Here is a 13,407-nt window from a genome sequence, read left to right on the forward strand (position 1 = left end):
ATGTTGTAGCAGTATCATATTCTATTCCTTTTTGTGGCCAAATAATATTCCATTGTGTATACATCTGACATTTATTCACCCATTGTTTCTGTGTTTGCTTTTCCTCCTTATGGATTTATCTTTTTTCCTCATCCAATTTCTCTGTACTATTTTGGAAGTTTTATATTTCTATTCTTTTAGCAGTTACTTGATTCATTTCTGCATTGGTATATATTAACTGTAAAGTTGAAATTAATATCTTTAACCTCCTCACTGTAAAATCAAGTTAGACAACTTTAAAAGTTAGACTACTTTAAGTCTAATCATACCCTCCCCCTTGATTTACATGATACTGGTGTTGAATATCCTTATTCCCCGCCCCCCCCACACACACACACCGCCTTTTAAACCTCACAAGAACATTATCATCACTTTATTGGTTATTTTTGTATTTGCCCATATTTTTACACATTCTTCGCTCATAATTCTTCCTGGCCCTTCAGACCTTTTTCTGGTATCACCTTCCTCTGTTGGAAACATATTCTTTAGAATCTTTCCTTTTGTGAAGGTATACTAGTGACCAATTATTTGGGGGTTTTATGTGTCGAAAAATGTCTTTATTTCATCCTCACTCTTGAAAGATATTTTTGCTTAAAATATACTTTTGGTTTGGTAATTACTGTCTTTCATCAGTGGCCAGATGACAATGTACGTTGACTCCCCTATTGGTGCTGAGGGCATGCTGTCAAACAAACCGCAGTCCTTTGGTGAGCCTTCTGTGCACTCTAGCTGCTCTGAACATCTTTGTCGTTCGTATTCTAAAGTTTCAGTATGGTGTGTCTAGGTGTGGATTTCTTTTTTTAAAAATTGACCTGCGAGAGAGATTTGTCGTTCCACTTATTTATACATTCATTGGTGGCTTCTTGTAAGTGCCCTGACTAGAGATAAAACCTGAAAATCTTAGTGTACTGTAAGCATGTCAAACTCAAAGGCTAACACAAGCCAAATAAACAAGGGTTAAGTTTATGTGGGCCACAAAAAACCCCCAAAACCTCAATTTTCATAGAAACATAGAGACATGCTGAATACAAAGGGCTGAAATAAATAATTGTTAACAGAAAATAGAACATTTTAATATTTTTTCTTGAACATTAGCTTACCAGACACTGAATAACTGCACAAATTAATAAGCATAATGCAAATAAACCTATTTTTCTTGTTCTCTGAAAACGAAATATTTCCTGTTGCGCACACCAAACAAGTCAGTACAAGACTAATGACATGGCAATTGGCTGCTAAAATATTCACTGCTAGTATTAGTGGAGAGAAATGGTGTGCCTGCGCGTAAGGCATGTAAGGGAAATGAATGCAACATGATTATAGCAATCAGTCATTAGTGAATGTTGTATTAATAATTATGTATATATAACAGGATATTGTAAAAATTAAGTTACGAAATTTTTATTACAACGTTTCTTTCATGCCGTTATATTGGCTGGGCCACATGCAGCCCGCGGGCCGTGAGTTTGACATGCGTGGTCTACTGGGATGATGCTCTAACCAACTGAGCTACCCGGCCAGGGCTTAGTGTAGACTTCTTGTGATTCACCGCAATTGTGTATCTTTCATTAGTTTGGGAAATTTTTTAGCCATTCTCTCTTCAAATATCCCTGTCCAGTTTATTTCCATAACTCCAATTAGATATTAGACTTCTCACTTGTTTTCTTCCATAACTTTTTCTTTCTGTGCTACACTCCAGGTAACTTCTTTAAATGTATCTTCGAGCATGTTAAATCTCTCTTCAACTGGGTCCAATCTGCAGTTAAACTCACCCATTGATTTTTAAACTGTAATTACTATGTTTTTTTTTTCATTCCAAAAATGCTATTTGGTTTTTGCAGATTTGCTTGGTCATAATTTTTTAAAAAATATATATATTTTTGATTTCAGAGAGGAAGGGAGAGGGAGAGATAGAAACATCAATGATGAGAATCATTTGTCAGTTGCTCCTGCATGCCCCCTACTGGGGACTGAGCCAGCAACCTGGGCATGTGACCTGACTGGGAATCAAACCAGTGACCTTCTGGTTCATAGGTTGATGTTCAACCACTGAGCCACACTGGATGGGCAGCCTGATCATAATTTTAATCTCTTGGTTTTACTCATACTTTTCCTCCCTTTAAAATTCTCTAGATATATGAGAACATTTGTTGTTGTTTTTTTACTGTATATCTGCTAATTTTAATACCTTACTTTTTGCAGGTCTAATACTGTTCTGTTATTTTTGCTGGCTTTTGCTTATGGTGCCATGTTTCCTTATTGTTTTTTTGTTTTGTTTTTACTTAATTTATTTTTTTAGAGAGGCAGAAAGGGAGGGGGGAGAGAGAGAGAGAGAGAGAGAGAGAGAGAGAGAGAGAGAGAGAGAGAGAGAGAGAAAGAAACATGGATGTGAGAGAGATACATCGATTGGTTGCCTCTTGCATATGTCCCAACCGGGGATCAAACCCCCGACCTTCCAGTGCACAGGGTGATGCTCCAACCAACTGAGCCACACCAGCCAGGGCTGTTTTTAATTTCAAACTATGATCTCACAGTTCTTAGAACTTTCCCTATAGGGATTATTAGAGCTTTGAGTTGAAGGAGGATCCTCCAGGAAAAAATAAGCATTTGATTCTATTAGGTGCCAGGAGCCACTACTAGCCTAGGGGACCACCTTAAACTAAATTCTCAATCTGGACGTTTTCAGGGCAGCTAGGAAATATGAATTCATGCCCAAGCTCACATGGACGCCAGCTTGTATTTATGAAGACTCAGGGGAGAGTCCCCTATATGATCTCACTTAGCACCAAGTTCAAGACAGGTAATTTTCTTTCAGTGCCTGAGGGTGGAGGTGAGGGGGAAGGGGAGGGGTTATTTCTGGTTGACAGCTACACAGAGAATACAGCCCTTTGGGGTCCCATCTATACACCGTCTCCCACTAGACTTCCCACCTTGGGATTTACCTGTTACCCCTCATGTGGTGCCATAATTCAGGACCAGAGCGGCTCCAGTCCCATTCCTGCCTGGTGACCCCTCTGGGACCGTAAGGGCAGGAAAGGCACACAGGACAATGATGTGATGGAATTCCCCCTCACTGCTTCTGTGGCCATGATCATAACCTCTCTCTCTCTCTCTCTCTCTCTCTCTCTCTCTCTCTCTCTCTCTCTCTTTCTCTCTCTATCTCTCTCTCTCCCTCTCTCTCTTTCTCCTCCCCCCCGGCCCCCCTTCGGTAGGACTTTGAAAAACCAGTCATTGACTCATTGACAACAACCCACCTTCTTTTCTGCTTTGATGTCCTGGCCTGGAAAGTCTTTCTTTTTTGTTTGGTCAAATGGCTATGGCTCATACTGTGTGCTTATACACTCACTTGGTGCTTATCGTTATATGAAGCTCCATCGTATCAGATTAGTTCTAAAGTCAATGAGCAACACGAACATAAAATATGAGAACTACTCTCGAAATTTTTGAAGCTCCTGTAAACTACATCATATGAGCTTGGCAACTATCAGAGAGTCCAGCACACCCGGTTTCTCTTCCAGCTGCCGTTCTTCCGTTAGCACCAGGTTGAAGCAACTGGCTTGCATTACTTTGACACCGTGAATGAAAATATCTTTAACCCCTGTGACTGACATCTGCCAAGGTGAAGTGCATTACAAGAGGCACCCAGACAGGAAGAATACCGAGGGGCCAGCACATTCACGTTCCATGCTCACTCTGAGGCATAAGGGCCCTGCGGGCAATGGTGGAGAGGCTTCCCTAAACTGAAAAATCAATGCTGCTTTCATGTTTCTGGGGGGCGAGGGGACACTCCCTCTTGCATGAATCACTCACTGCCCCTAGCACACACTTTTAAGTGCAGAGACCACATCTTACAAATCTTCACCTGACCCGAGCTCCCAGCATTTAAAAAAATATATATATTTTTTATTGATTTCAGAGAGGAAGGGAGAGGGAGAGAGACATAGAAACATCAATGATGAGAGAGAATCATCAATCAGCTGCCTCCTGCATGCCCCACACTGGGGATTGAGCCCGCAACCAGGGCATGTGCCCAGGCTGGGAATCAAACCGTGACCTCCTGGTTCATAGGTTGAGGTTCAACCACTGAGCCACGCTGGCCGGGCGAGCTCCCAGCATTTTGCCCTGTAAATATTTACATGGGAGCTGCTGGGTACATATCAGATGCACTGATGTGGGGATGACCATTAGCAGTGTTTCCTATGGAGCCAAAGGCTCCCAACTACATACAAACTGCATCTGCCAACAGCAAAAGGCTGGTGAGATAAGCAGCAGCCCACGCTCCAGACCAGGACTCCCGCTGCCCTCCAGCTGCCGGAAGGAAATGGATGCAAAATTTCAACATCTGAATCGTGGCTTTTCCCATTGAGAAAAGGCAGAATTTATCGTGACTTCCAGGTCGGTAGAGAAGGCCCAGACCTCAGACAATATGAACAGATAAATGATTTTTCTCCCTCCAACATCTGAGGTGAATAAGAGAAACAAAGTTAAAAACGTAACTTAAAAAATGACCTACAGCCCTGACCGGTTTGGCTCAGTGGATAGAGTGTCGGCCTGCGGACTCAGGGGTCCCGGGTTCGATTCCAGCCAAGGGCATGTACCTTGGTTGAGGGCACATACCCAGTGGGGAGTGTGCAGGGGGCAGCTGATCGATGTTTCTCTCTCATCGATGTTTCTAACTCTCTATCCCTCTTCCTTCCTCTCTGTGAAAAATCAATAAAAATATATTGGGAAAAAAAATGACCTACATGCAAAGATTTTTAGAAATTGTGCCTCTCAGGTATGCCCCTAAGGTCTTTCCAACTGATCAGAGTGGCCCTGGTAGTATCCTCTGGCAACACTTTGGTTTGATGAGAAAGAACCTGAATGAACGCAGTTATTTATATCCTGAGTGACACTAGGAGGAAAGGACAGCTGGGGCGCGAGGGCCAACCTGCTGGCCCCTCACCTTCCCGGGCACAGCTCCAGTATGTAGGAATGAACAACCCAGGCACAGGAGCAGCAGATCCATTTCATGAAACCCTGCCTGGGTGACACGGAGGCGCCGGGCACAGCTGCGAGGGGTTTGCTCAGAGCCCAGGCAGCCCTGAGTCAGTCTGAAATGCAGCCACAGGGAGCAGGGAGCTGGCCGACCACAGCGGCACCATCCAGCTCGCAGCCCCTCCCAGGAACCCTCCCTCTTTGTTTCTAATGAACATTATAGGCACTTGGCTTGGCTCTTACACGCTAACACCATGTACTGGAGGAGCGTTACTTTTTACTTGCAAAATATGAGTTTCAATAAAACACTATTTTAAGGAATTCTACTGTAAAGAACTAAAGTACACACAATAAGCCTAATTCTTCTAAGAAAAATGTATATAACTCATTTCAGTAAGATGGGCATGATGGAATTACATCACGGAACAGAAAAATATAAATCTATTTGAAGGACTTTCAAATGCCACTCAGTAAAAAGTGTTTCTTTTTGTAACTACAGTTATATAGCTAGTTTCCCAAGGGCAGGCCATTGAACATGTTTGCAGGCTTTCCCCCCCCTAAGGATAGGCTAACTTCTTCCTGGCTTTTGAGAAGTTCTTTGTCTAAAGATCAGAAGAACAGCAGACGTTTAATTGTTTGAGGAAGTAAATGAAGGGACCCCCTAGACCAGTTACTTTCACACTTTTTTTTTACTGCAGTGAATAGTATAAAATACATTTTATATGCACACACACATAAATATCTATGACTTAAAAGTCTCATAAAACAATTCTTCCTTTTATAGTAGATGGACCCTGGTATTTTTCTTCTAGTTCATTCTGTTCCATTGCAGGGGGCCGGGGGCAGGGGAGAGAAGTGATGGTTATGACTAGAGGTATGCTAGTAAATGTGTGACAACTGGTTCTCTGTGGTAAGACAAACAAAAGCCCCGGAGACTGTGTTGTTGGCTGATTTCCACCACAGCCGACTTCACAGAACACGCAGGGACTGAAGGCCGAGTTGGGAAGAGACGCACCACCAGCTCTCATGAGCCCGGACGTGACCCACTCATTGATCTGGTGACCTTTGTTGGGTCACGACCCACAGTTGAGAAACCACTGCTGTAGAGTTCAGACAATCAAACTCTGTAGTAGTTCATGGGAAGGTGAGCATGGCCAGCAGACACTGTTTCAGGAGGTACTGAATGAGCGCGCATGTGCGAGGGATGACAAGCTGCCCAGGTACGAGTGGGCAACACCTCATGCCGCTCTGACTTGGGCGCCTCTAAACTACTCTGCCTTCAGCTTCCCCCAAACTGATCGTCTCGGGGGAGTGAGAGGTACCCAGGAAAATTACAACCTCTCCGAGCTTCTTCCTTCTTGTAAGATGGGAAGAATAACTTGTGTACTTTACTGAGTTGTTTTAAGGGACAACTAAGCATTCTGAAAATTACAAAGGACTCTAGGGTAGTATTCCAATGAAAATGATTCAACTTGACAAAACCTTATTCACAGGCAATTAAAAAATATCATTTGTCTTAGCATCTGAGTTCATCCATCATCCCCACCCTCTTTTGACGCCGCCTACTCCACCCCTGCCTGCACTCCTCCCCATCCCCGGCATCTTGATCTCCCCTCTGTGGGTCTGAGACTCCTTGGACTACTCTAGTCCCTGGCTCCTCCTCCTCTGCATTTTGCCGTTCTTTCTTACATTCTTTACCTTAGCGATTTTATCCACTCGCAGCTTTGACAGGTACCTCTATAAGCTAAACTCGGCAGCTGGCTCTAGCTTCTCCCTGGCTTTTGAGGAGATTTTTCTGAGTTTCATGTTCAGCCATTATGCCAAATTTGACTATTAAAATACCAACAGTATTATCAGTCCCACTCGTCCACAATGTTGGGTGCTCTAATTCTGTCTATGGAACTCATATTATCTCAGTCCCCAAGGTTTAATTTAAAAGACAGCCTTACTCATTAAGATGGCTACTATCAAAAAAGAAAAAAGAAAAAGAAAATAGCAAATGTTGGTGATGACGGGGTGAAATGGAATCCTTGTGCATTGCCGGGAAGCATGTAAATGGGCAGCCACTATGGAAAACAGTATGGTGGTACCTCAAAAAATTAAACATAAAATTACTGTACAATTCAGCAATTCTACTTCTTGGTATGTACCTGAAATAATTGAAAGCAGACTTGGACAGATATTTGTATGCCATGTTCACAGCAGCATTATTCACAACAGTCAAAAGGTGGAAGCAATTCAAGTGTCCATCAACAGATGTATGAAAAACAAAATGCGGCCTATACATATAAAGGAGTATTATTCAGCCTGAGAGAAAGAAATTTGGACACATGCTATAACTTGGCTGAACCCTGAAGGCATATGTTAAGTAAAATAAGCCAGTCAAAAAAGGACAAATACTGTATGATTCCTCTTATATGCAATATCCAGAGTAGTCAAGTTCATAGAGATAGAAAGAAAAATGGTGGTTGCAGAAGGTGGAGAAGGGAGAATGAAGTCAGTATTTAATGGGTATCAAGTTTCATTTTTGCAGGATTTAAACAAGAAGTTCTAGAGATGGATGGTGGCCATGGTTGCAAAACAATATGGAAGTCCCCATCCCCTTGGCCATAGCAATTGCCTTAAGGGATGGTCACATCACCCAAGCCAGGCCAATCACAGCCCTTCGTTGGGATTATATAAACTAACGTAGAAAAAGAAACGCTCTCATTATTCTGTGGTCAGTAAGCTGGAAAGAATAAAGCTGGATCTGCTCAAACTATACCCCGCCATCTGGTCTTGCTACATGGAAACCATAGAAAAAAGGAAAAAGGGAGATTAATGAAGTTGTGAAGACAAATTAAGAGAGATAAAGACAGAGAGAAAGAACATGTAGCAGAGAGGGATGGAGAGAAAGAAAGATCTGACCACAAGTAGTTTTTATCCATCCTAATTCTCTCTCATCATGTGAGTCAAAAGATGCATCTCTCTTCTCAGATGTCTGAGTTTGGATTTTTACTAAAACTAGATCGATTCTGAATACCACCAATGGAGACTCAGATGCCAATCATTAGAATGAAGGTGAAAGCTGAAGTTCTGAAAATGAATAAAATAATTAGCCCATAGAAAGGAAAAAGCCAAAGAATGAACTGACCCACTGAACCCGCAGGAGAAAGGCCACCTGGACTTTGTGAAGCAAAGTGCTAGTCAGGCATTTCATAGAAAATTAAGCTTGGAACTTTGTCCTCTCTATTTTCTAAAAAGTCCCAGGGGGAAGGAATATACAAGTTTCAGCTAAGAAATGAGGTGGTAAGAAACATTCCTCATGTGGTTATTGAGATGAGTAAGTGAAAAAAATCCACCTAGGATATAGCAGGTGCTCAATACATAGCTGGTATTACATCATGATTTTCCAAACTACAATGACAAAAAGAAAAGAGAGTTGGAAAACCCAAATCACCATGTAGTATAAGCATAACCAATGGACACAGACAGTAGGGGGGTGAGGGCATGTGCTGGGGGGTGGGATTTAAAAAAATCACCATGTAGGGAGAATAGACAATGTGTTTAAAGGCTTAGACTAACTTTAATTTCTTTTCTTTTTTTAATTGTTTAAAGTATTACATATGTCTCCCTTTCCCCTGATTGATGCCCCCCTGCCACTCCCACCCCCGAGGGCAAGCCCCTACAGCCCCAGTGTCTGTGTCCATTGGTTATGCATGCATACAAGTCCTTTGGTTGATCTCTAACCACCCTCCTACCCTGCCTTCTCTTTGAGGTTGGATGGTCTGTTCCATGCTACCTTGTCTTTGGATCTATTTTTGTTCATCAGTTTATGTTGATCATTATATCCCACATATGAATGAGATCATGTGATATTTATCTTTCTCCAACTGGCTTATTTCGCTTAGCATAATGCTCTCCAGTTACATCCATGCTGTTGCAAATGGTAAAAGTTCCTTCTTTTTTACCACAGTGTAGTATTCCATTGTGCAGATGTACCACAGTTTCCAAACTGTGATGGGCACTTAGGCTGTTTCCAAATCTTAGCTATGGTAAATTGTGCTGCTATGAATATAGGGGTGCATATGTCCTTTCTGATTGGTGTTTCTGGTTTCTTGGGATATAGCCCTAGAAGTGGGATTACTGGGTCAAATGGGAGTTCCATTTTTAACTTGAGGAAATTCCATATTGTTTCCCACAGTGGCTGCACCAGTCTGCATTCCCACCAGCAGTGCATGAGGGTTCCTTTTCCTCCACATCCTCACCAACACTTGCCATTTGTTGATTTGTTGATGACAGCCATTCTGACAGGTGTGAGATGGTACCTCACTGTCATTTTGATTTGCATCTCTTGGATGATTAGTGACTTTGAGCATGTTTTCATATGTCTCTCATCCTCTGTATGTCATCTTTCAAAAAGTGTCTATTTAGGTCCTTTGCCTGTTTTTTGATTGGATTGTTTATTTTCCTTTTCTTAAGTTGTATGAGTTCCCTATAAATTTTGGAGATTAAACCCTTATCTGAAATAGCATTAGCAAATATGTTCTCTCATGCAGTGGGCTTTCTTGTTTTGTTGATGGTTTCTTTTGCTGTACAGAAGCTTTTTATTTTGATATAGTTCCATTTGTTTATTTTCTCCTTAGTTTCCATTGCCCTAGAAGCTGTATAAGTAAAGCTATTGCTACGACATATGTCTGAGATTTTGCTGCCTATGGAGTCTTCTAAGATTTTTATGGTTTCCTGTCTTACATTTAAGTCCTCTAACCATTTTGAGTTAGTTTTTGTGTATGGTGTAAGTTGGTGATCTAGGTTCACTTTTTTGCATGTATCTGACCAAATTTCCCAGCACCATTTGTTGAAGAGATTGTCTTGACTCCATTGCATGCTCTTGCCTCCTTTTCAAATATTAATTGAGCATAATGGCTTGGGTCTATTTCTGGGTTCTTTGTTCTGTTCCATTGGTCTATATGTCCGTTCTTGTGCCAGTACCAGGCAGTTTTGAGAACCGTGGCTTGGTAATATAGCTTGATATCTGGTATTGTGATTCCTCCAACTTTGTTCTTCTTTCTCAGGGTTGCTATGGCTATTCGGGGTCTTTTTTTTTTTTTTATTCCAGATGAATTTTTGGAGAGTTTGTTCTACGTCTGTGAAATATGCCATTGGTATTTTAATGGGGATTGTATTGAACCTATAAATTGCTTTGGGTAGTATGAACATTTTAATGATGTTGATTCTACCAATCCATAAACACAGTATGTTCTTCCATTTGTTTACATCTTCCTCTATCTCTTTTTTCAATGTCCTGTAGTTTTCCCAGTGCAGGTCTTTTACCTCCTTAGTTAAGTTTATTCCTAGGTAGCTTAATTTTTTTGGTGCAATGGTAAATGGGATTTTTTTTTTTTTTTTTAGTTTCTCTTTCTGAGAGTTCATTTTTGGTGTGTAAAAAAGCCATAGATTTTTAGGTGTTAATTTTGTATCCTGTTACATTGCTGAATTCATTTATTAAGTCTAGTAGTATTTTGATGGAGTCTTTGGGGTTTTCTATGTACAGTATCATGTCATCTGCAAATAATGAGTTTTACTTCTTCTTTTTTGGATGCCTTTTATTTCTTCTTCTTGTCTGATCACTATCACTATCACTTCCAGTACTATATCGAACAGGAGTGGTGAAAGTGGGCATTCCTGTCTTGTTCCTGCTTAACTTTAATTTCTTTCTCTTTAAAAACTGTTTCTATTTCTGTTCTTTAAAAATAATCCAAGCGTTAGCCCATTTGGCTCAGTAGATAGAGCAGGGGTCCTCAAACTTTTTAAACAGGGGGGCCAGTTCACTGTCCCTCATGCCGTTGGAGGGCCAGACTATAGTTTAAAAAAAAACTATGAACAAATTCCGATGCACACTACACATATCTTATTTTGAAGTAAAAATACAAAAGGGGAACAAATACAATATTTGTATTTGCATGTGGCCCGCGGGCCGTAGTTGGAGGACCCCTGAGATAGAGCATCAGCCTATGAACTGAAGGGTCCTGGGTTCGAATCTGGTCAAGGGCATGTATCTTGGTTACAGGCTCCTCCCAGGCCGGGCCCTGGTCAGGATATGTGCAGGAGGCAACCAATTGATGTGTTTCTTTCACATCGATGTTTCTGTCTTTCCCCCCGTCCGTTACACACACACACTCTCTCTCTAAAAAAATAAAAAAAATAAAAAAAAATCAATGGAAAAATATCATTGGGTGAAGATTAAAAAAATAAATAAAATAATCCAAGTACAAATTTTTAAAAAATCAAGCAATACAAAAGGGTATAGAGTAAAGAGTGTGTTTTCTTCCTGAGACTCATGTGGAGTGGTTTTTGTGGGCATCTTTTATTGAACAATATAGCTATGAAATTGCTCCATACCAACATAAATATCTAGTCAGGAGAACTCTTTAGTAATCCACAGCAATATTATTCAAATTCCAGACACCTTTTTGGTGTGGGTCATCTTGTGAGATCCTCCCACCACCTCTCTCTAGTCCCACAGCTTTTTGTAAGGAAAATGAAATGGACCCTAGAATCAGTCTGTCATCTTGTTATCATTCAACCAGGAGATAACGGGAAACAGCTTCTTCCTCTCTTAAAACAAAGGGCCACCCTGGGGCAGTTCCAATGAGGCAGGAGCCAATTAATTGGAGCTCAATATTTGGAGATGTGAGTATACACGACAACTCTTAGAGAGTTCTGAAAGGTCAAGGAAGAGTCCAATTTCATACTGGCAGCATTTAAGAGACCGAAAAGAAGGCTGTTGGTGAAAGAAGCTTGACCTCAGTTGGGAATAATGACAGCTCTGCCACATGGACTGATGCTTAGACAACCATGAGACAATCAAGTTGACAATGCGGCTAATTTTAGAGGCTGAAGCTCCTGGAAACCCAGTGTTCTTATGAGGAGTCAGGTGTCAGCTCGCTATCACCACAGAGCAGATGTCCTCTGGATCCTTTCAACTAAAGCTTGGGTTCAACATGGCCCATCCTACTCTTGTCAAGTTCTTCCTAGTAGTTCTCAAAAGGCTCCTGAATATGTCTGTTACTTTACATTTATCTATATGGATTAACCTAATCCATATAGCCCACTAATAGTTTTTATGATTCTTCACTGGATTTTCTAAAATGCATCATTTCTCTGGGCATTATGGTTCATTGCCAGTCCACCTCTAAGCTTGCATCCCGGATCCCTTTTTTTATCTATTACCAGTGAAAGAATTAGGGCAGTTTCTCAACGTTTTATGACCTATGCTCCATTAGCCAAGAAGACTTTGCTCAGTTTTACTTCCTATAGTTTACTTTATGAAAGCTGTTTCTTCTTACTTTCCACACATAAAATAGTTTGACTGTTCTTCCCCCCTCACCCCCCGTTCCCCTTATCATTTCACTCACCCCCTCTTGGTATGCACCCCTGGTTGAGAATCACTATATTAGACATACACTTAAGGATTCATTGTACTGTTTCTCTGTAGTCTAGTCTATAAAATGCTCCTTTTCACATACAGAAAACCTTGTCCTAAACATTTTATATCTTCCTGGTCGTAACAATCTCAGCTTCACAGAACGGTAGTATGGCCGACATATTATATCGGTCAGAGTGCCCGTGTATTTGATGAGGTTGAATCTGCTTCCTCATGTCAAAACTGCCAATTTGTATAGCTCCTAACTTTTTATTTTTAGTTTATTAACAACAGAACTAAACTAGTGTGGAAGGCAGCCGTTGAGATGGCCATGGTGATTCCTGCCTCCTGATATCCATGCCCTGTGTAATCCCCTCCTCTCGAGTGTGGACTGAGCTTACTGACTCCCTTCTAACACAGAGAACGCAGCAAAGTCATGGACATCACTTCCAAGGTTAAGTTATAAACACTGTGACTTCCGCCTGGGCGTCCACTGCTTGCCCAGGGGAGGCAGCTGCATGCTGTGAGGCAGCGCAGCAGTTTGCCAGGGCTGTCGTAACAAAGTACCACGAGCTGGTGGCTTTAACAAGAGACACTCATTTTCTCACAGTTTAAGAGGCTTGATGACCAAGATCAAGGTGCTGGGGGGTTTGGTTCCTTCTGAGGTCTCTCTCGTTGGCTTGCCAATGGCCGCCTTCTCTCTGTGTCCTCACAGGGTCTTTCCTCTGTGTGAGGGCATCCCTGGTATCTCTGAGAGTCCAAATGTCCTCTTCTTATAAGGACACTAGTCCGATTAAATGAGGGCCCACCCTAATAGCTCCCTTTTGACTTAATACTAGTAACTTCACTTCTTTAAAGGCCTATCTCCAAATACAGGCATATTCTGAGGTTAAGACTCCAACATAAAATTCCAGTCCATCCAGCAGCCCTTTGGAGAGGCCCACGTGGAACTAGGCCTGCCCATATCATGCGAGCGAGCTGGGGCG

The 13,407-nt window shown here is 41.7% G+C and overlaps 1 protein-coding gene across 21 annotated transcripts in view; it reads right to left on the minus strand.

The window, feature by feature from the left end:
- Nucleotides 1-13,407, minus strand: part of TTLL5 (tubulin tyrosine ligase like 5) — a 264,490-nt gene that overhangs the window by 1,458 nt on the left and 249,625 nt on the right. The window lies entirely within an intron of this gene.

The sequence above is a fragment of the Myotis daubentonii genome, chromosome 1, assembly GCF_963259705.1.
Source record: "Myotis daubentonii chromosome 1, mMyoDau2.1, whole genome shotgun sequence".
Lineage (NCBI taxonomy): Eukaryota > Metazoa > Chordata > Mammalia > Chiroptera > Vespertilionidae > Myotis > Myotis daubentonii.